The sequence below is a fragment of the Bactrocera dorsalis genome, chromosome 1, assembly GCF_023373825.1.
Source record: "Bactrocera dorsalis isolate Fly_Bdor chromosome 1, ASM2337382v1, whole genome shotgun sequence".
Taxonomy (NCBI): domain Eukaryota; kingdom Metazoa; phylum Arthropoda; class Insecta; order Diptera; family Tephritidae; genus Bactrocera; species Bactrocera dorsalis.
Window position 1 is genome coordinate 11,381,867 of NC_064303.1, and position 21,066 is coordinate 11,402,932.

A 21,066-nucleotide genomic window follows, 5' to 3' on the forward strand; every position below is an offset into this window, starting at 1 on the left:
TAGCAGTGGGTTGAAAAACTTATAGAAACTTTTAATTTGTTTCCAAGTTCGAGAGTTAGAACTTTTCGCCAGCAGCCATCACATGTCCTTGCCAACATATATACAAATATGTTATATACATATGTATTGTTAGTACACACAAACCAAATAATATGAAGAGTTTTGCATGTTCATGCATTTTCACGTACAAGGCGGTCAAAAAAAGGACGTTCTGGGCTTCAATATGCAATTTTAAATAAAGTTTATATATTTTTTAGATCTGGAACTACCTACTTTTTCTTCAAAGTTATTGTTATTTATTTAGCTCGATTTTTTATACTTGTAGTTAAATTTTATTTTCTTCCAGGAAATTTTTACAACGGCTTTACCCAGTACAAGATCACACTATCTACACAAATCTTGTTTTGTTAGTAATGTCTTTACTAAAACGATGATTATTGCCTTTTTTGATTGTTGTGGAATCGTCCACAAAGAATTTGTTCCACCCGGGAAAACTGTGAATCAAGCCTACTATTGCCAAGTACTCGAAAGACTGCGAAAATGAGTCAACAGGGAGTGCTCAGACATCGCTCCTAACTGGATCCTTCATCACGACAACGCGCCATGCCACACCGCCCTTAGCGTGTCCCAGTATTTGGCCTCTAAAGGGATCGCCGTCTTGCAACAGCCGCCTTATCCGCCCGATATGTCACCCTGTGACTTTTTTTAATTTCCTAAAACAAAATCGGAGGTCAAAGGAATCTATTTTAAGTCGATTACGGACATCCAGTCGACCGTGACCAGAAATGTTACGAAGCATGGAAAATGCGTTGGAATCGCTGTATAGCTGTCCAAGGGGACTACTTTGAAGGGAATCGCAGAGTGGTAGAATAATTTTCAAATATACGGTTTTTATGGAATCAGTCTCATTACTTAATTGTCATACCTCGTATATATATGTAGCCAGCGTACTTTCGCCAACGTCGCTGCCGTCACAGTCAAAGTAACACAAAAAGTAGTCGGAAAAGTTTTCCAATTAAATTTATGTGCTAATAAAATATTAAGTTGATAGTGCACGCGCTGAGCAAGGCGAAAGTAGAGCTTAAGAAAAAACTTCGTGCATACATTTAAGGGGATACATAGCTAAGTCTTAGCACTAATAGCCAATATACGAAATTGTTATAGAAATCAATACAAAACCACAGTGTTCATATACGTATGTATGTGTACACGTATCAGAACGCTTAAGTCAACTGACAGCTTAAGTTAGCTAAGTGCAAAGCGTTATGTCAGCTTGCTTAAATGGAGTGTGCGAAATTTTTTTTTGAGAATACTAACAGCAAAAATAAATGCAAGTTAGTTAAAGTGTTGGGCAAGAAGTGCAAATAACATGTTATGGAGCCACTTGAATCGATGATGGCTGGCCAACTTTTAACAAGGCTAAAAACTGCCGACTACGGAGCATTCAGTTTTCTCAATATTTTTGGGTTGGCTTATGCCTAAAACGGTTTGGCGTATAACAGAAAGTGCTTAAGAATATAAAAGCTATAAGTTATGTTCGCAGGAGATGGTAGCGTTCTCATGACCATGTTAAGTTACATAAATCTCTTAAGAAATTGGTAATATTGGAAAACAGAGGAATGAATTAGATAGAGTGAATTGGGTTAGCCCCTGATATACGTGACTTATGTGATTGTGTGGTTGCTCAGCGATTTAAATTAAGAAACACTCACTTTAATTAAACTCACAAGTGCCATTCTACCGATAGTGGTTCTATGGTGCCCTTCGTTGTTAGCTAATCAACTCCTGCAATCACCTGCGATTCCGCTATAGCTATTGATAGTTGGATTAGACACACCTCAACCAACCCTGAACGTACTGTAAATGAGTTCAAGGCTAGTATCGCCGTTTTGCTATCTAAATGAATAGTCACTTCTCTAAAGGGGCCGTACTCCGGATGGCTGCTTGGAAGACACTGCAATAGTCAGGAAGCCTGAAACTGGAGTTGATATAGAGCTTTTGACAGTAAATTCCTCCACCAACCTTCTCCCAAGCTTTCGCCCATCTTTAAAGAAGCTCACTGGCAAACTCCTCCAACGGTTTCTTCCCACCCATAGCTTTCTTGTCGGTATATAAATAGAGAAGAAGCCGCCGGAGTACGGTTTGGCGACTCCATGATCTACATATTTCAATGAGCGCCGCCCGTTGACCGCTCTCGAGCTTCTTTGCAAGTGAGCACACTTTTAAAGTCCTACACCACATATAGACTCTATAGAACATAATGGGCTTAACTATGATGTCATACAGCCAGAGGACCACATTCGGTGAGAGACCCCACATTTTGCCAATGGCTCCTCTACTGCAGTATGTCCATATTCGGCTTCCATGAAAGCTTCCTATACAGGATGAGCCCTAGATATTCCACTGTACACTCCGGTTGCAGGCGGTTGTCTTCCATTAGCGGCAGTGGTACCATTGGAATCTTATTCATAACTTCTAGTGAATAAAACCATCTCGGTTTTCCTTGGGTTGATGGCGAGACCACATCCGACCAGGTGAAATAATATCATTTTCAGCTTGCTTTTTCCATTTTTTGTCAGCTGTTTAAGGATTATAAATAACACAAATCCTTAATGCAAGTTCAGCTTTGAGTTTGGAATTAACAATGTGGAATTTCTCGAGACTCATATCTATAGAATAATACCAACAAAAATGTGAATTACAACAAGTTCTATTATTACTTCATACCTGTTTCCATGTGAAAGTAGAAAAATAGGCCATAATCAATTTCGGTCTCATTTGCAAATGCAAATCGAAACGATTGTAAGGAAAAACAGTGGAAAATAGAAACAGAAAATACAAAATACTCATTTCATTCCGCTTACAAGCTTTAGTAGCATTGGAAAACGTTAGAAAAAGTGTCATTGCAAATATGCTTGTAACTGTGCGAGAGCGGCAGTGACGTAGTGGAAGGCTGCTTGTGAGCTAGAAAAATTTTGTGCCACATTGTGAAAATTACCTGTCGAAAACACATATACGAACACATCGACGTACTCGTTAGTCATCAGCGGCAGCAACTGTGGAACCACTTTAACAACAGCAACAGAGGCAACAACAAACATAGCAATAGTACAATAGCGTTATTGCCAACATGACAATGCTCCTGCTGAGAATGGCGTTGATGATTGCAGCGTTGACAGTCCTAATAACAAGCAATGAAAACTTGGTTAAGTGCAAAGCGCTGTGTGTGCGCCATGGCGTATACGTAATTTGAAATTTGTAGTTCAATTCGATTTCAGTACAATTGGTTGCAAATTGGAAATGCAATTGTCGAAAGCGTACCGTCATGTATTGTGTATATGCACTATGTACAGATTTAATTGTAAAAATTTAAACGGAGCAAATCGAACGTGAATTTTTTCACATACAAATGACATATCCTGTATTTAAGTACTTGGACTGACATTGATATAAATAAACATATTAAATTCAAATGTTATTGGGAAAGTTTTCATAACAAAGCTATTATTTCTGATAAAAATTTACCAATTTAGATAATTTTGCATAAGATTGCCACTGTAAGAACATGGTTGCCGAGATAAGAAACTAAGAACTGTCTAATACCGAGAAGATAGGTACCGATTTCTTGCACTGCTGTAGAAGAGCTGTTAGTAAAAAATGGGGCGTCTCACGCAAAGTAATCCCTTGTAATAGCTGACAGGAGTCGTCTGAGTAAAAGTGCAATAAGCTCTCTTATGGATGCTTCAAGGCTTTCAATAAAGTGTCGTTACCAGCTAAGAGCTCGCCATAGTATTCGTGGCGAAAATATAAAGATTCTTTTCCACATCTCCGATCAGAAACAGAAACGAGGGCAAAAGAAAATATCTACTGCCATCAACAAGCAATCGTCACACTCGCTACTTAGTTCCCACTTAACTGTTGACAGTCATAACTTCGAAGTCGAAAATAAATTCGTCTATCTTGGATCCAGAATTAACAGCAATAACAATGTCAGCCACGAAATCTAACACGGAATAACTCTTGCGCACAGGTGTTTCGTCAGACTGAGTTTGCAATTGAGAAGTAAAGTCCTCTCGCGACGAAGAAAGATCAAACTCTATAAATTACTCTTTATTCCCGTCCTGAGACATCGGCTACGTCGGCTTGGTAATGTAATTCGTATGGATGAAAACACTCCAGCTCTGAATGCAGAGGAAGAGTAAGACCTTCATTTTGTTGGTAAGACCAGGTGGCGAAGGACCTGACTACACGTGGAATGACCAATTGGCGCCAAACATCGAAAAGGAAGAACAACTGGGGTGCTGTGCTTGATTGCTACTGACACCTTGAATTTCCTCTTACTGTCAAAAAAAGATTACTGTGCCACTAGGAATACGATCATATAATATACTTCAACGAGTAGCGTAGGAAAATTATTTAAATGGATGCAATTAGTATGGAGTTTAAAATATATTAGGGTGGGGTAGCAGGATATAGAGGTTCATGAATGCCGAAAATTTAAAAACTAAACTAACTTGGAAATTTGAATGAGTAACAGAGAAATAAAAGCCTAACGATAGGACTACCGGCACTACTTTTAATTTAGTTTAACAGGCAAATGGGCAGAGCAACGAAATGAATGAAAATTTGCAGCTAAAACAGATAAAATGCGGAAACTTCTGTAAGGTACACGGTGTCTCCTTTCCCTACTAGCTGCCTGGCTAATTTCCTAACCTTCTAATAGCAAGGAATGAAAGTAGAATTTCAATTAAATTCTTCCGTAGACTCGCTGCCTGTGTATGTCTTGCAAAACTTTAAAAGTCACGCCGCTTTCATTTAAATTTTCCACATTTTCTAGTTGACCAGGAGCTAACAGACACAGCTGTTGGTTAGGTTAGTTTGCAGCACGCAGAATGAACATCTCGGCAAAGAAGAGTTTTGTTTGGCGCACAGATATGTTTGTATGTGTGTATGAATCGATAGGCTGATGCGTTTGCTTTCAGCCTTACTATCACCGTAGTATCCGTGTCACAGCCTGGTGAACGTTATCAATGCAACATATGTTGAAAGGGCCTGCCAAACTCTCGCACAGTTTCCTGACTATAAGCATATATAGTATGTATGTATGTTCGATAGGTCCGATGCACAGGAATTTACATATACACACACACATATAGTCTCTCTATTTTTGCGACCAGCCTAATGGAAATAAATGCGAGAGGAAGCGCTGGCATTTTTGGTAACACACAAAGGTCAGTAGAGATGTGTATGTGTACCACGCGGCATTTTCCACCCAACCATCACTATTCCCAAGCGCATTCAGCGTCACTCGTCAATTAGCGTAATTAATTTTCGATCATTGTATGTGAGATGTGTATACATGTAGAGAAAGTATAAGTAAACGACTGTGATAACGAAAACTATGCGCCACTTTTTTCGGTACTGCGTTAAATCCTTTTAGGGGTATGAACCTGAAATCAGAGTACCAGTGTCCACTGAACGAAATAGTGAGGAATGAATAAATGAACTGAAAATAAGAGTTTTAAGCACAAGGTTGATGATAGCTAAGAACTCTTGTCACTACACTTCTTGTAGTTCAAGTTGATACGTAAGTGAACTTAACAATTATTCTTTCAACTTATTTAAATTTAATCTTCATTGCCGCAATTAAAGCATAAACTTGTTTTCTTTGGTTTCAGCATTCGCAAACTTCAGAAAAAAACATAATGAATAAAAGAATAAAGACAGCAGTCTTTAACCACAAGCTTCCTGTATACATACATCCAATATGCACTATGTCTGGTTTTTGGCGTGTCTTGAAATTTAAGCGTAGTTTTGTCAGAAATAGTGCAATAATACTGGGCTTAAACTGATATTATAGACTTTAAATAATATTCCTTCTATTGAAAAGACATTTGAATTGAAGCAACAAATGTCACCAGTCATTGAGTTTTGTGGGTGCTCAACTGGTACGAGTAGTAGCAAAATCTATAAGGTCTGACCAAATCTGGTACCACTGTGGGCTGTTAGTCCTTATAGTTCTTTCCAATTTGTCTATTGAGTTTGCTCTTTTTGAGAGATTCGTGATGGCTATTGTTTAAACCACGGCAGAGGTTTTACGTCGGCCTCCAAACCGATACTTCCGATATTCCAACGATGCTAGTAAGATCTCTGATTATTAACTGTCGATTCTCAAGCACCAATTTCCTTATTTTATTGACATGTTGGTTATCTTGGAAGTAGTTCGTCGTCAACGCATTCTCGACCCTCTTTGAGTAATTTGTACCAATCAAAAGCTCGCGACACATAATTATCATCGAAGGCCTTTTCCTACAATCTGAACATTTTGGCATCAGCATTTCATTCCGCACACAAAATTTGATGGAACTCTTGTTGAGTAATTTCACTCCTATGCATTTTATGTACTTAAGAAAGACAAATGTCTACTAAACACTAGTGATTATTTTGGTGTGACATTTGACACGGATGTCACTGACAGTTATACGAGTCAGAATAAAAAAAAAAAATACTGCCGATATCGGATCACTTTAGCATATAGCTGCCATACAAACTGATCTATCGGAATCAAGCCCTTGTATGAAAACTTTTGCATTTGTCGAGATATCTTCACAAGATTTAGTATGGATTATTACTCAAGGCAACAGTATAATCTCCGAAGAAATTGTTCAGATCGGTCTATTATAGCATATAGCTGCCATATAAACTGAACACATAGTTACTAAAAGAAATGCACCTGTGAAGGGTATATTTGCTTCGGTGCAGGCGAAGTTAACGTTTTTTGTTGTTTTATTTTCTCTTTTCATTTATGTATTTTTATTTTTCAACACCATGGACTATTAAGCGTTCGTGGGTATAAAAAGATTAAGTCCTGCGCATATTCATACAAATTTTTTTTCTTCCAATTTTATGGTTAGCAATGTAAATCATGAGCAGAGGAGCATAATTTATTTTCATTACCACATTGAATGCAACTATTTTTATTTTTATTAATATCAATCTACTTACAACCACCAGCCATTGAGGATTGCTCACAAGTAGTAAAGCTCGATGTATGTACTATTTTTATGACTTAGTATTTGTATGTACGATTTTCTTTTTCTCGATTTCTTTACGATTCATGTTGTACTACCGACTTTACCACGTCTAAGAATACTGCTCGATACTTTTATGCTTTTACTTAGATTGCCACCTCCTACATATTTACTTCATCTTTAAGTATTATCGATTACTGCAGTTTATTCTAACGGCACTTATACTCTATCTACTCGTACGTAGGTCATATTTATTAACGCTATTTTCAAATTCTCGCTTATTTCATAGATCGAGTACTACAGATTTTCCTACAGGATATAAGAAAAAAGTACAGAAAGCCGAAATTGTGTATTTAAATATTTCTGCTTTTTCTTAAGCCTTAAGGGGGTTAAGGGTTTTAAGATAAAAAAGACGTTTTGTGCGAATATATTTCTCATATAAGGTTTGAGTAATTTTATTGAGACCTTTTGTACATTATTGAACACACTTTTGACAATATAGGGTAAAAAATTACCAAAAATGGTTGACCAAAACGGTACATATTTGGTTCATAAAAGTTCTTTATAAATATAAAAAAAAATGAAATTTGATTAGAAATACGAAAAGACTTTTCTGTCTACCCAATATTACGTTAGCCATTGATTAGATCTATGTGACACACCACGCAATTATTAGATGTTCAGCGCAATCATCATCGCAATAGCCTGTCAAATTCAATCGATAAAAACCCGATGGAATGAGGTACTTGTGTGCAAAACTGCTGAAATTAGCCATGAGCAAAACGGTAGATCGGAAGTAAGAAAATTCCAATTGGCACTCTATAGAAGAGAAGGTAGGAACATGATGGGAATACTAACTGGTTATTGTCTGGTGGTGACACACGCACGGATTGAGAAGACTGCAAGAAATGTCTAGAACAAAGCACCAGGGAAACAATGGAGTACCTTTTGTGCACTGGTCCCGCATAGGCAAGATTACGCTGTAAGCATCTGGTGTCCCCACGGTATGATACATTGGTAAGGCCACAGAGTCTGTTGGAATTTATGTCAAGCGCAGGCATCCTAAAGGATGACTACTCCTCATGGGACTAGTAACTGAACTCCAGCTGGTTTCGCAAAGGACCAAAACTGGTCTATGCGTGATTCAAGAGTCTACCAGACTAAACTAACCTATCAGCTGTTACAGTTTCTAGACAAGCATTAATTTTCCTAAAAATATGTTAAGATTCAAGAAGTCAACGTCATTAAATTTCAAATTAAGAAACTTTGAACACTTATTCAAACAGGTTAATAATACATATAAACATTTAAACTTAAATTACTAGTACATATTGTATATGAATCCTTTTTAAAGGACATTAAGTCATTTGCCATGGCACTTTTCGATTTCTATATGCAAAGTATAAGACGTGAGAAAATTCAAAACCGTAAAAAGCTTAAGGCTAGTCTCAATCAAATTTTGTAAACCGCAACAAAATATATAAAAATGTCAACGAAGTTTTGGAAATAAATAAACAAAAAAATTATTATGCCTAACACGCTCTTAGTCTTTTTGTGTCCAGAGACCTTAAATGTGCAAATGGCTAGTTCTATGCTATTTATTCTCAAATAATGTTGTTATTATTGTTGTATGGAATAGTATGGAGTTGTTTATGGTATGGTTGTCCTTGCTGCTGATTTCGTTATAACGTTTGTTGTATTTTTTTTTTGTTGCTACACGCAAAAGTGTGACCATTATAAAGTTGAACAAGTTTGCTAACCTTAGCCCCGTTAACTACTATCATAATATTTTGTTTGTTGTTGTTATGTTCTTTTTTTTCTTGTTGTTGCTTATTGTTATCCGTTCTTGCTTTTTTTCTGGCTTGCCTCGTGCATATTTTCCGCCACATGCCACCTTCGAACTCTCTGCTCTTAACAAAAGAAATCCCACAGTTCAATCGAATTTTCTGAACCAATTTGTTTGCAAATCTTTTCATTGAAAGGCAGGACGAAGAGCAAAAATTTATGCGGTTATCCCTTTTTGGTGCATTTTTCGCTCGCGCTCCAAGGCAACATGCACTGTTAAGCTGGTTAAGCTGAAGAGCCCTAGTAAATATAGCGTAGAGCTGTTTGGTTGCTACGGTATGGACAGCAGATGCATCTCTCTCGTTCAATGGTTATGACTAGCTGAATAGAACATCCTCTCTGTGGCTTGCGAAGAGTCAACGTTCCGTACAAATATCCAGGCTTGAGTGTGTATGAAGGTTCTACGCACCGCTGCTCCTTTGTCGGCTATCCGTATAACCTCACAATTTGTCGTTCGGCTTGTTTATCAGCCGCAAGCGTACACAACACCGTTAAGTGGCGAATCTGTGATGGCAGAACTTTCATAAATTTGCATTTTTATAAAAAGATGATTGTTGTTGACGAGGCAGCAGTGTGGACAGAAAATGGTTGAGTGCGTTGAGCGACTCTGAGCTGAGCAGTGAACAAAAAACGTGAAAGAATAGAGATATGTTAAAAAACTATAAAAAGAGCAAAATCATTTTTAGCTCGACCAGTTTAGACTGCAGGCTTTGAGTGATATGTGAAAAAGTCACCAAGCGCCTCACTATGTATAAATATTGTATACCGAGCAGTAGTAATAGACCAACAGTTTAGTCATGCCTGTTTTTATACTCTCGCAACAAAGTTGCTAAAGAGAGTGTTATAGTTTTGTTCACATAACGGTTGTTTGTAAGTCCTAAAACTAAAAGAGTCAGATATAGGGTTATATACACCAAAGTGATCAGGGTGACAAGTAGAGTTGAAATCCGGATGTCTGTCTGTCCGTCCGTCCGTGTCCGTCCGTCCGTGCAAGCTGTAACTTGAGTAAAAATTGAGATATCATGATGAAATTTGGTACACGTATTTCTTGGCTCCATGAGAAGGTTACAATGGGCAAAATCGGCACACTGCCACGCCCACAAAATGGCGGAAACCGAAAACCTATAAAGTGTCATAACTAAGCCATAAATAAAAATATTAAAGTGAGATTTGGCACAAAGGATCGCATTAGGGAGGGGCATATTTGGACGTATTTTTTTTGGAAAAATGGGCGTGGCCCCGCCCCCTACTAAGTTTTTTGTACATATCTCGGAAACTACTATAGCTACATATGTCAACCAAACTCTATAGAGTCGTTTCCTTCAGGTATTTTCACATACAGTTCAAAAATGGATGTAATCGGATAATAACTACGCCCACCTCCCATACAAAGGTTATGTTGAAAATCACTAAAAGTGCGTTAACCGGCTAACAAAAAACGTCAGAAGCACTAAATTTTACGGAAGAAATGGCAGAAGGAAGCTGCACCCAGCCTTTTTTTAAAAATTGAAAGTGGGCGTGGCGTCGCCCACTTATGGACCAAAAACCATATCTCAGGAACTATTATATAATATTTTCTTAATACCCTGATGATATGTACGAATTATGGGTGAAATCGGTTCACAACCACGCCCTCCAATATAACGCTATTTTGAATTCCATCTGATGCCTTCTCTGTATAACATTTACATTAGGAACCAATGATCATAGAGGAATAAAACTTTACACAAATACGGTATTTGAGCAGAGGTATCCCTTGTGAAAAAATTGTCGTGATCGGACTATAACTTTTCAAGGTCCCTGATATCGAACACGAAGAACTCAGTGCCAAACCTAACCTAACCTAACCTAATTTTTCACCGAAAATATCGGTAAATCTCTCAGAATTTCGATTATCACTTTTTCATGCGAGAGTATAAAATGTTCGGTGACACCCGAACTTAGCCCTTCCTTACTTGTTGATATTGTTTTTGTTGTTCTTTGGCTAAGGGTGGCACGGACAATTTATCATTTGTATGCAAATAAATTACGAGGAAGTTAACAACTTGTAGCAACACAAATTGTCACAATTTTCTGGGAAAGTGATTAGCCATGATTTGACTTTATAGTTGACTTGCGGACACATAAAGGCGGTGCAAAATTTACGAAAAGAATTAATTTTTGAAAAATAAGTAACTTGTGTCTTAATGTAGGTAATAGGTTCTTCAGATGTTATAAACAAAATCACGTAGAATTTAACATGAAGAAGGAAAACAAAATTCGTAAAAGAACCAAGAAATAATATGAACATTGGATAGGTATTATTATTGTTTTCACATAAACCTAGAGTAATGTTATACAAATAACTTTGGGTAAGTCATCCCCATCCTGCTATACTCGTATGTTGCAAAGACATGGACGATGACAAGAAATACCAGGTTGAGAATTATCTGGCTCCACAACATCAATATATACAAATAGAATTGTGTCCAGAGGCGGGGTGTTTAATACTACCCGACTTAAAATGAATAATTTGGTTTTTATGTTAGATGTGCTACATATTCGATGATAATTGTTTTTCTCGAGCAAGTACTAACTATTCAAAGAGAGTGAAGAACGTGCTGACGACGAACCACGGCCACGACCGCCATCAATATCAACTGATGATCAACACGTCAATAAAATAATGGATTTGGTGCTTGAGAATTGACGATTAACAGTTATAGATCTTACTGACATCGTTGGAATATCGAGAAAATCAGTGAAAACCATTCGGAAAGATCATTTGAGATTGGCTCCAAAATCACTAAATTTTTTCAAAAAACAGCGTCGTGCTTACTTCTGTGAAGCAATACTTTCTGTCTCCTGGATATCATGAAGCGTATTATTACTGGTGATGAGTACTGGACCCACGCTCACGATCCGGAAACAGCGAATCAATCGGCTGGTTATCGTGACAAAGGTGAACAGAAGCCTAAAAAACACGACAAAGTACGTCAAAAATCAGGTTATATAGAAAGTTTCCTTCCGTTATTGAGGTGGGATGCACTCCAAATTCCTTCCGATTGGCTAAACTGTCAACAAGGTTTATTATTCGTAAAAAGAAGTCGGAATTATGGGCAGGTAACACTTGGTTTTTGCACTACGATATTGCACCGTCGCATATTGCATTGATTTTTTGTGAGTTTTTTCGCCAAATTGTCAACCAATAGGGGTGCCGCAACTACTGCATTCGCCTGATTTGAATGGGTTTTTTGTGGAGGATGGCACATTCTAAAGAAAACTGCGACGACCCCCCCCAAAAAGCTAAGCGCCATCCTAGAAAAAATATTAATACTACCACAAACTGAAATTAAGTAAATTTTATGCGGTGGAGAAGTGGAAGCAGTAGCTATGTGCCACAAAAGCTGTTCCGTTTGACACCTTAATGGACGAGAGAGACGAATACACAATGCGGCTTAAGCTCCAATCAACGTCCGATGTGTCGCGACTAATACGCATTTTATTGGATTCCAACGCTGAATTGCTTCTGGCGGTCCACTGATTTCAGCGGATTTGGCGGCGCTTTTGTTTATTCAGACACCACCCAGATTTACTGAGTAATCAGGGTGGGTCTTTGTCTATCCATCTATCAGTTCATCTGTGTAGCTGAGTGCACTGACAAGCAAATGCAGGAAAGTGAAGGAAAAACTGCAACGCTTTGCATTCCTTCGTGAAAGTAGATTTATTCAAATGCCCAACTTTAGTTGAGCTTCAGTGGTTAAAGTGTACTTAGCTGTGTCGATAGACGTTAATAACGAGTTAGCAGAGTAGCTGTTGTCAGACAGGAAGTCTGATGTTGTGCTTTGAAGAGCGTCGTTTTTCTTAAACATTGAATTCATTTTAAATAATAGAAGATTTCGAAAAACAAAGAAGGCATGTAAATTGAGCCATGTAAAAAAACCGATCTTGGAGACTTATAAAGGGTTATCCATTTCAAGGTTCCCTGCTTTTTTAAAGAAAATACATAGACACTTCAAATCTAAGAAGTAATGTTTATTATAATGCGAAAGATCATTCCTTGTCATTTATTTCTTGGAGAATATCTCCCACAAATGTTGGCCGCAGCTACGTCGCAGATGGTACATCCCCTGAGTCCAATTTTTGATGACTCGTTCGAGCATTTCGACTGGTCTCTGGCGAATGACATTCGTAATATTTTGCTTCAAGCTCTGATTCCAAACGACATTCTACGTATAGATTTTAAACTTTATATATCCCTAAAGGATGAAGTCTAACGGTGTTATATCACACGATCTTGGTGGCCAATCGACCGACTCAAAACGTGAAATTATCTGCTCACCGAAGTGTTCTCTCAATAAAACCATTAATCAATGGTGATGTGTGAAAGAAGGTGCCGTCTTTTTGAAACGAAAAGTCGACGAGATCAAGAGCTTTAATTGCAGTTATTTATTTAATATTCCAGCCGCATTGACGCATTAAGCTTCTACCATCCACAACCAAAACCCAATTGCCACACTTACCATATTCTGATGAAGCACTTACATAAATTACTTTGGTGCACTCGCTTGGAAATATATAAATGCATATGTATGTATAGAAATGTTAGAACGTAAGTGATGATATTTGTAGATAGCGGAATATAAGAAGCTACTGGCAGGATATTAAGGTTGCATATTGTATTTGCGGCAGCGGTCAGCAACTACAATGGTGAGATTGCGCTTCTCCCTGCTGAATGACGAGTATGTAGTTGGTGACAGCACACAAGCGCTTAAGTGTGCGCTACCACTGGGCATGCTGGATGTCTTCTTTAGCTAATCCTTTTATCCTTAACCATTTCAGCAAGCGTGCGTATGTGTAAACCTCTGTTTGTTCCGCACACAATGCAATTATTATTTCAACAAAGCTGGCGAAGATTGTCTTAACGAGAAGCTACTCAAAGATTCAAGACTCTTGCAACAATCTAAGGCAGCAGCACACATATAAAATATATGAGATGCCCCTAATAAGGATGCGTCCAGTTCATTGTTAGTTTGTAAAGATTAAATTAAATCTGTGTAGTATGCCAACTGATATTAACATGCGCGGACATACATTCACCGTTCAAGGGATTCATCTCTTAGTAGTTCCACATATATTTATACTCTTTATGTGCGTTTATTGCTAAGATGAATTGAGGCAGCTGTTTAATCTCCTCTATGATTCTATTACTACTAAGTCTTTTATTTTGGATATTTTTATTGCAAATATTTCGTGTTCTGTTTCCGTTCATGGAAACATTGGACGTCAATTGTGCTGAAATATTCGGTCAAAATGCATTAAATCGATGTTTTGGAGATGTGCAATTCCATTACGATGAATTTCAATGATGATTTTGGTTGATTTTTGATTATTTCACGCACAGTTTCGATGGAATTTCCGGTGACGACGGATTTTGATTGTTTGACATTTCAGTATTATTTTTGCTGCTTACAGTAACTAAAAATATTCATTATTTATTACAACTTTCGACGTGGATTATGTCAGCAACAGAGCATCGATTACTATATGTAATCTTTAATGATAAAACTCCATCAAGAACCAGTGTCTATCGATGGTATGGTGAATACAATCAAGGTAGTAGATACTCAATGGCGAATTCCGCAAAGGTAGTCCAAAATCAGCTCGTTTTCCGCAAAGTACTGATGCTATGCAGTACTTTCTGACTGGAACACAACCATTTGCTTGCTTTCTGCCTTTCCACAATTTAGGAAAAGCAACTACCGAATACGGATCTCTCTTCACTACGTCAGTGCGAGCTCTCACACATCACAAGAATCTACTGCAATTTTGAGCACTTCAAACATCGATTTGATCAAAAAATTACGTTAAGTCCTGACTATGCATCGAAGGACTTTATTTTAGTTCCTTACAAATAAAATATAATAAACTAAGAGGTCAAAGTTTTTCAACACCTCTAAATGCGTTTGTTGCGTTGAAGAAGTTTTGGAGATATCTCAACCAAGCGGGAAAAATTTTTTAAAATTTGTTCAAAAGCATGCGAAAGTGACAAGATCTTAATAAGAAATACTTTTGCTTAATTGTTAGCCATTTTCGGTTATTAAATTTTTTTGTTTTTTTGCCCCGTTCTCAAAATATTAAAGAAAACCTAGGTATAGCAACTAATTGCCATCAATTTTACTTCAAATTTATCTGTTAAGAATAGAGTATCTACGATGCCTCCTGAGTGCCTAATATACAAATCATCATTGTTGTGTTTCATTGTTGTTATGACCTTTGGCTTCGTGCACGATAAAAAATAACGATTGGTACATCATCTTTGAAAGTTTGTAAACAAACGTTACGCATACGCAGTGTATGCCGCGAGTGAACAAAGCGCGTGTTGATTTCAAAGCCATGGTTAGTGTAAACCAAAGAGTTATTTTTCATCAATGACCAGAAGTGAAAATCGGTCCTGATGATGATAGTTGGTAATGGCCTCAAATAAATAATTCAACTACGAGTTAGCTATTTATTCATAAGCGTATATATGATTGTGCGTAGATGAAGTATTTACCAGCAGAATCAAGTCCTTACAATAAAGTCAGGAGGATCCTTTGAATTATCAGACAAAGATAAAATGAAATGGATCTTTCCTATTATAAATAACGTAGCCTCCAGCAAAGCCATGTTCTTAATGGTTGCACAAATATTTATATATATTGATGAACATATGTACATATTTATGACGCTGATATGAGGTGGAGGAAAGTTGCTTTTGCTGATCACGCTTCAGTTAAATATTAAGCTACTCTTACGAATTAATTTGTGATGAAGCGAAAACTGTCAAAGTAAAATTTACTTGACCTCACCTTAATATTTTCATAAATACACAATTCAAGACGCAACACAGTCCAATAATGTTATTATACTTACGGACGAACACTTTGAAATACTTTTTATGATAAATTACTAAAATATGATTTTTGATTATAATATATTATTTCCGGTATTAACGGTTACAAATAATTCTTATTATAAGCAAACCTTATAACACTTAAAGTTATCAGTATGTTTATTAGTAACTACAGTAGAACTCCAGTTATCCGAACTCCGACTATCCGAATCGCCGATTATCCGAATCACAATGTAGGAGAGTGGATGGCTCACAAGCCACATCTGACCCTGGTTTTCAAATTCTCAATGATGATGAAATTGTCGTAAGTGTGAGAGAAGATGTTGAAGTGGAAGTGGAAGAAGAACTTTCTGCTGATGTTGAAGTATACGCTGGACCATCAGCTAGTGAAGCATTTGCCGGTCTCGAGACTGTTTTGAAGTGGATGAAGCGTCAGCCCGAGTGTGACCACTTGCAACTGCTCACCGTCAAGCGAATGCGTGACCTGGCTGCCCGAAAACGGTTGAAGACCGCAAAACAGCTTACATTGACGGAGATGTTTAAAAAACTATGATTTTTATTTCTAAACTTGTACATAAGTACATTTTATTTATATTTAAAACATGTGAAAATTTCATGTTTCTTTCATTTAATTCAATAAAAAAATAGTGCAATATCAAAACGTAGCTTTTATTCTCTCCAATGGCAATTTAAAAAAAAAATCCGATTATCCGAATATTTGATTATCCGAATGGGTCCCGGTCCCCATTAATTCGGATAATTGGAGTTCTACTGTAATTGTATAGTTAAGCTAGCTATATATACATAAATATGCATCTTTTTTTTAATTTGTTAAGTTTAGAAATTATTTTAGATTTTAAAAATGTATCGAATATACCCAACAGATGACAGTGCCCGAACTAAATCATCAGAAGCGCCTCCGCTTCCTCTGTTAACATTTGGGGGAGCAGCATTCACCAACCGCCCATTAGTAGATTGGCTTTTGTTTTAGTTCGATACTTGCTATAAAGCGAAATGGAGGAGGAATTATTGTATGTAAATGTTCTACGTAAAAAGGATAATTGTGTTAAAATTGATGATAAATTTGGAATTAAATTTTTTGTATTGCTATTTCCTATTTGTTGGCAAATTTACTTCTAATTTGGCTGAATATTTATTTTCAGACCTTAGAGACCATTGGTTATATCGCAGCGGTAAATATTATAAGCCTACATTGTCAGAATAGGTGTAGAATGTAAGGAACTATTTCACCAGAGAGCACCAAAATTAGATATCAGATAACTGGAAACTTGTAATATAGTCAGTTGAATCAAATTTTAATTATTTTCGACCAGTTGGCAATCATTGCCCATCCAAAGGAACCATGTTACACATATAATGAAGTATGTTGAAAGGGTCGTCATGATATGGGATAGCTTCACATACTGCCATGTAGGACCTCTACAAAATTCTATGGAATAGTTAGGAGAGAAGCCTATTTGCATATTTTACAGACCTTATACCCGATTTTGTGGAAAGAAGTGCTTGGCGCAAAGAAGAAGTTATATTTCAACAAAATGACGACCCAAAAGAAACATGCAAAATCTTGAAGTAATGGCTTGCCGAACTAAACTTTTTATTGATGCAATAGCCAGTCTAATGTCCTGATCTCAATCCGATTAAGAATTTGTAGTCAATCTTCAAAGGAAGCTTAGAACAATATCGATGAACCCCAAGCAATTTGGAGGAGATTTGGCAACGGGTACAGCGGTAACGGCATAGAATTCCAAGAATTTCTACTGAATTTGGTCGAAAGTATGCCAAACCTTGTACAAAGTATTTTGGGTAATAAAGGGTTATGGATTAATACTAGAAATTTGCTATTTTCTGTAAGTTTCTGTAAGCTGCAAAATGGAATAATTATGAGTTTATTTTTGGTTTTATTTACATTTGGAATTGAACATAAACTAAAGGGATAAATCGCTTTTTTAAAATTTCTTTGCTACTTCTATACTAATGCAGATATAAAGAGATGAAACACAAACATTTAATTATTTATTACTGTACGAGGTTTGACAATTAAGTATTAAGACTGATTTTATTGCCGCGCTTGTGGTAAACCTGTGACCTTGAAATTGCCTTTCTCTTTCTCCGGCATCCCTCCCCTCTACAATGATATATGTACCATCTAGCTTGTTTAGTTCGCCTGCTGCGTCAAGTTGAGTAGACGTGTGTTTGTAGTGCTCGTCACAAAAATGGAAGAACGAAGGCAAAAGCAGCATCGAATGACCGTCGCAGAAGACTGTTTGGAACAAGTGGAAAACGATCCCACGGTGCACCCAGACATCGCTCGTAACTGTATCGTTCATCACGACAACGTGCCGTGCAACACCGCCCTAAGCGTGTACCAGTATTTGGCCTCTAAAGGATCGCCGTGTTGCAACAGCCGCCTTATTCGCCCGACATGTCACCCTGTGACTTTTTTTTGTTTTCTAAAACAAAATCGGTGGTCAAAGGAACCCCTTTTGAGCCGATTACGGACATCCAGGCGGCCATGACGAGGGTACTCGCGGACATTCCAGTCGAAGCGTTCCAGAAATGTTACGAAGCATAGAAAACGCGCAGGAATCGCTGTATAGCTTCCCAAGGGGTCTACTTTGAAGTGGATGGCAGAGTTGTAGAATAATTTTCAAATATACGATTTGTATGGAATCAGTCTCATTACTTAATTGTCATACCTCGTACGAACAATATCTGTGGACATAACCACAAATATAACTTTTTCGTATTATTTGGTGCATTTTAATAAATATTAATTTACTATCTGCATTTCGTATTACATTAAAAAACGTATTTGAAGTAAAGAAGCATATGAAGTCTACAGCGCCGTTGTTATTGTCTTCGCAGTATAGTTTTTATTTGTATGTAGTTTATATAAATGCACTTGTCTGTATTTGTATAAAGGAATAAAGAATTCTCTAGTTAGTTTTTATTTGCAGTTTCTTTTACTTTTGTTATTATAATTTATTTACCTTCATTTAAATCATTTGGTCGCACTCACTCAATGCACTGAAATATTTATTTTATAAATAATAGATTATTAAGCAGTAATTTGCTTACCGGCAAATCTTTGCTCGGTTGTTGGTTTGCACAGTATATATGTATGTGTGTTTGTATTTGCTTTAATAACTTTCATCGCTTCATGAATTTGTATGAGGTTACTTTACACCGTCATTATTTTATTATTACTATTTTATTACTTCCACTTTACCTCAATTTTGCATTAATGAGTTATAATCCGTTGAATATTCGCATTTATTTGCCTTCGTTAGCGTAGTTCGATAGCTTCTACTGAATGCAAGAGTTGTTTTGTTGTTGTGGTCGTCGTTTTGCTTTGCTTTTGTACTACAGCCTTGACTTTTACACTTTTGACTTGCCTTGGCATTGACTGCTGTTGTTGTTAACTGCAACATGCATTGAATTTGCAGAACTTTCAACATTTTTCTTGGTAACGGTGTAATCTGCACAAACTTATTCAGCGTACATTGCGGTAATACTGGGAATTGTCCTTGCATTGTTCAAAAGCTGTTCAAGAAAATAAAGACAGGTAGGTGGTTGCGTTAAAAAAGCGAAGACCTAAGGGCTTACATGGGTTTAAGGATTTCAAAAAATCGAATTTTTTTTATTGTCTTATTAAATTCTACAAGCGTGCCATACCAAATACTCTGTAAATTGCGATATTTAATTCCTTGGCGACCACATTGCGCATTGCACTACAAAAGAGAGAAAAGGAGAGAAAAAAGTGTGTAAATAAAATACCAAAGGAATAAGAGATGAGAAAAAAAGCCATAGAAGGGCTCACTTACCTTGGAACATGACTCGACTCGCAAAACCCCCTTGCACCGCTTACTGTAGCACTCCTGCCAACTAATGGCACGCTGTGCCGTACTGCAGGCGTTTGTTGCCTACGTGCCATTCGCAAAGCGTCATTTAACCTCCCGCTTTTTTATGGCCGTGTTGCGTCCAAAACAACGACAACGCTGACCCAAAGTCCACTCGCCAGCCTCCCAACGTGCACACTCCTCGTGACCGCACATTTGGAACGTGCTTGGAAAGCTTAGTCCGTAAGCTTCACAGCGTGCATTGTCGACCGTTTCGATGTCCGCTTCCAAGTGTGACTCCAGAGCTTTGTGTGTGAGTATGTGATGGCGCAAACGCAGCCAAGGCATTGAGCAACGCTGTGGCATGAAAATAATAGTTGAGAAAAATATTATAAAACTAAATATTTGTGTAAATAAAATAGCCACATATGTAAATGTTTGCATACTCATACAGATATGAAAATCGCTTCATAAAGCTAATGGACGGTTAAATTGCAATACAAACTGTGTGTTGGTTACTCATACGCCATGGTGCATGGTTTGTATACATTTGCTTATTTGTGTATGCAGAATTAAAAAATATGCTGATAATGTGCATGAGCGATGCAATCGTTGCAACTCAGTTGCACGTGACCTACTGATGCACACTTCTCTCCATCAATTTTGAAAGTGTCGAGTTTTCGAAAAAAAATTTACACAACTTGAATATTTTCTAAAAATCTTAGATGAGTTGATACCAATATTGTGAAAATTTTATTATTTTAGTAACTTTAATGACATAAAATTTCTAACAGGTGGCAACCTTCTACAATAGAATTTTAATTTTGAAATTTTTTTAATTTCAGAAGTTTTTGTTATCAATTTTGACTTATAATTTAAAATTTTTTGGATGAATTTTACACAGCTGGCAACTCTTGTACAAATATTTTAAATTTTTAAGTCTTTCAGAACTTCTTTTAAACATTTTGTCAACAGTTAGTCATGTCATTAATTTTAATGAATTAAAATTTTAAAAGGTGGCAACCTTATTTTAAAAATTTTAAATCTAAAGTCAAATAACATCTCTCAAAACAGTTATTTTGAAATTATTATCTAATATATTTTTGACTAAGCATTTTTAATTAAATAAAATTTTAAACAGGTGGCAACCTTCTCCTATAAAATCTTAGATCTGTTAATTTTTTAATGTTTGAAGTTTTTGTTTGAAGTTTTGACTTCTAATTTCAAAATTTTTTAATTTTTTTTACACAGCTGGCAACACTTATACAAATATTTTACATCCTTAAGCCTCTCAGAACATCTTAAAATTATTTTTTCAACACTGAGTTATTTATTTTATTGAATCAAAATTTTTTACAGGTGGCAACCTTATTTCAAATGTTCTAAGTCTGAAATCAAATAACATCTCTCAAAACAGTTATTTTGAAATTCTTATCTAATATATTTTTGACTAAGT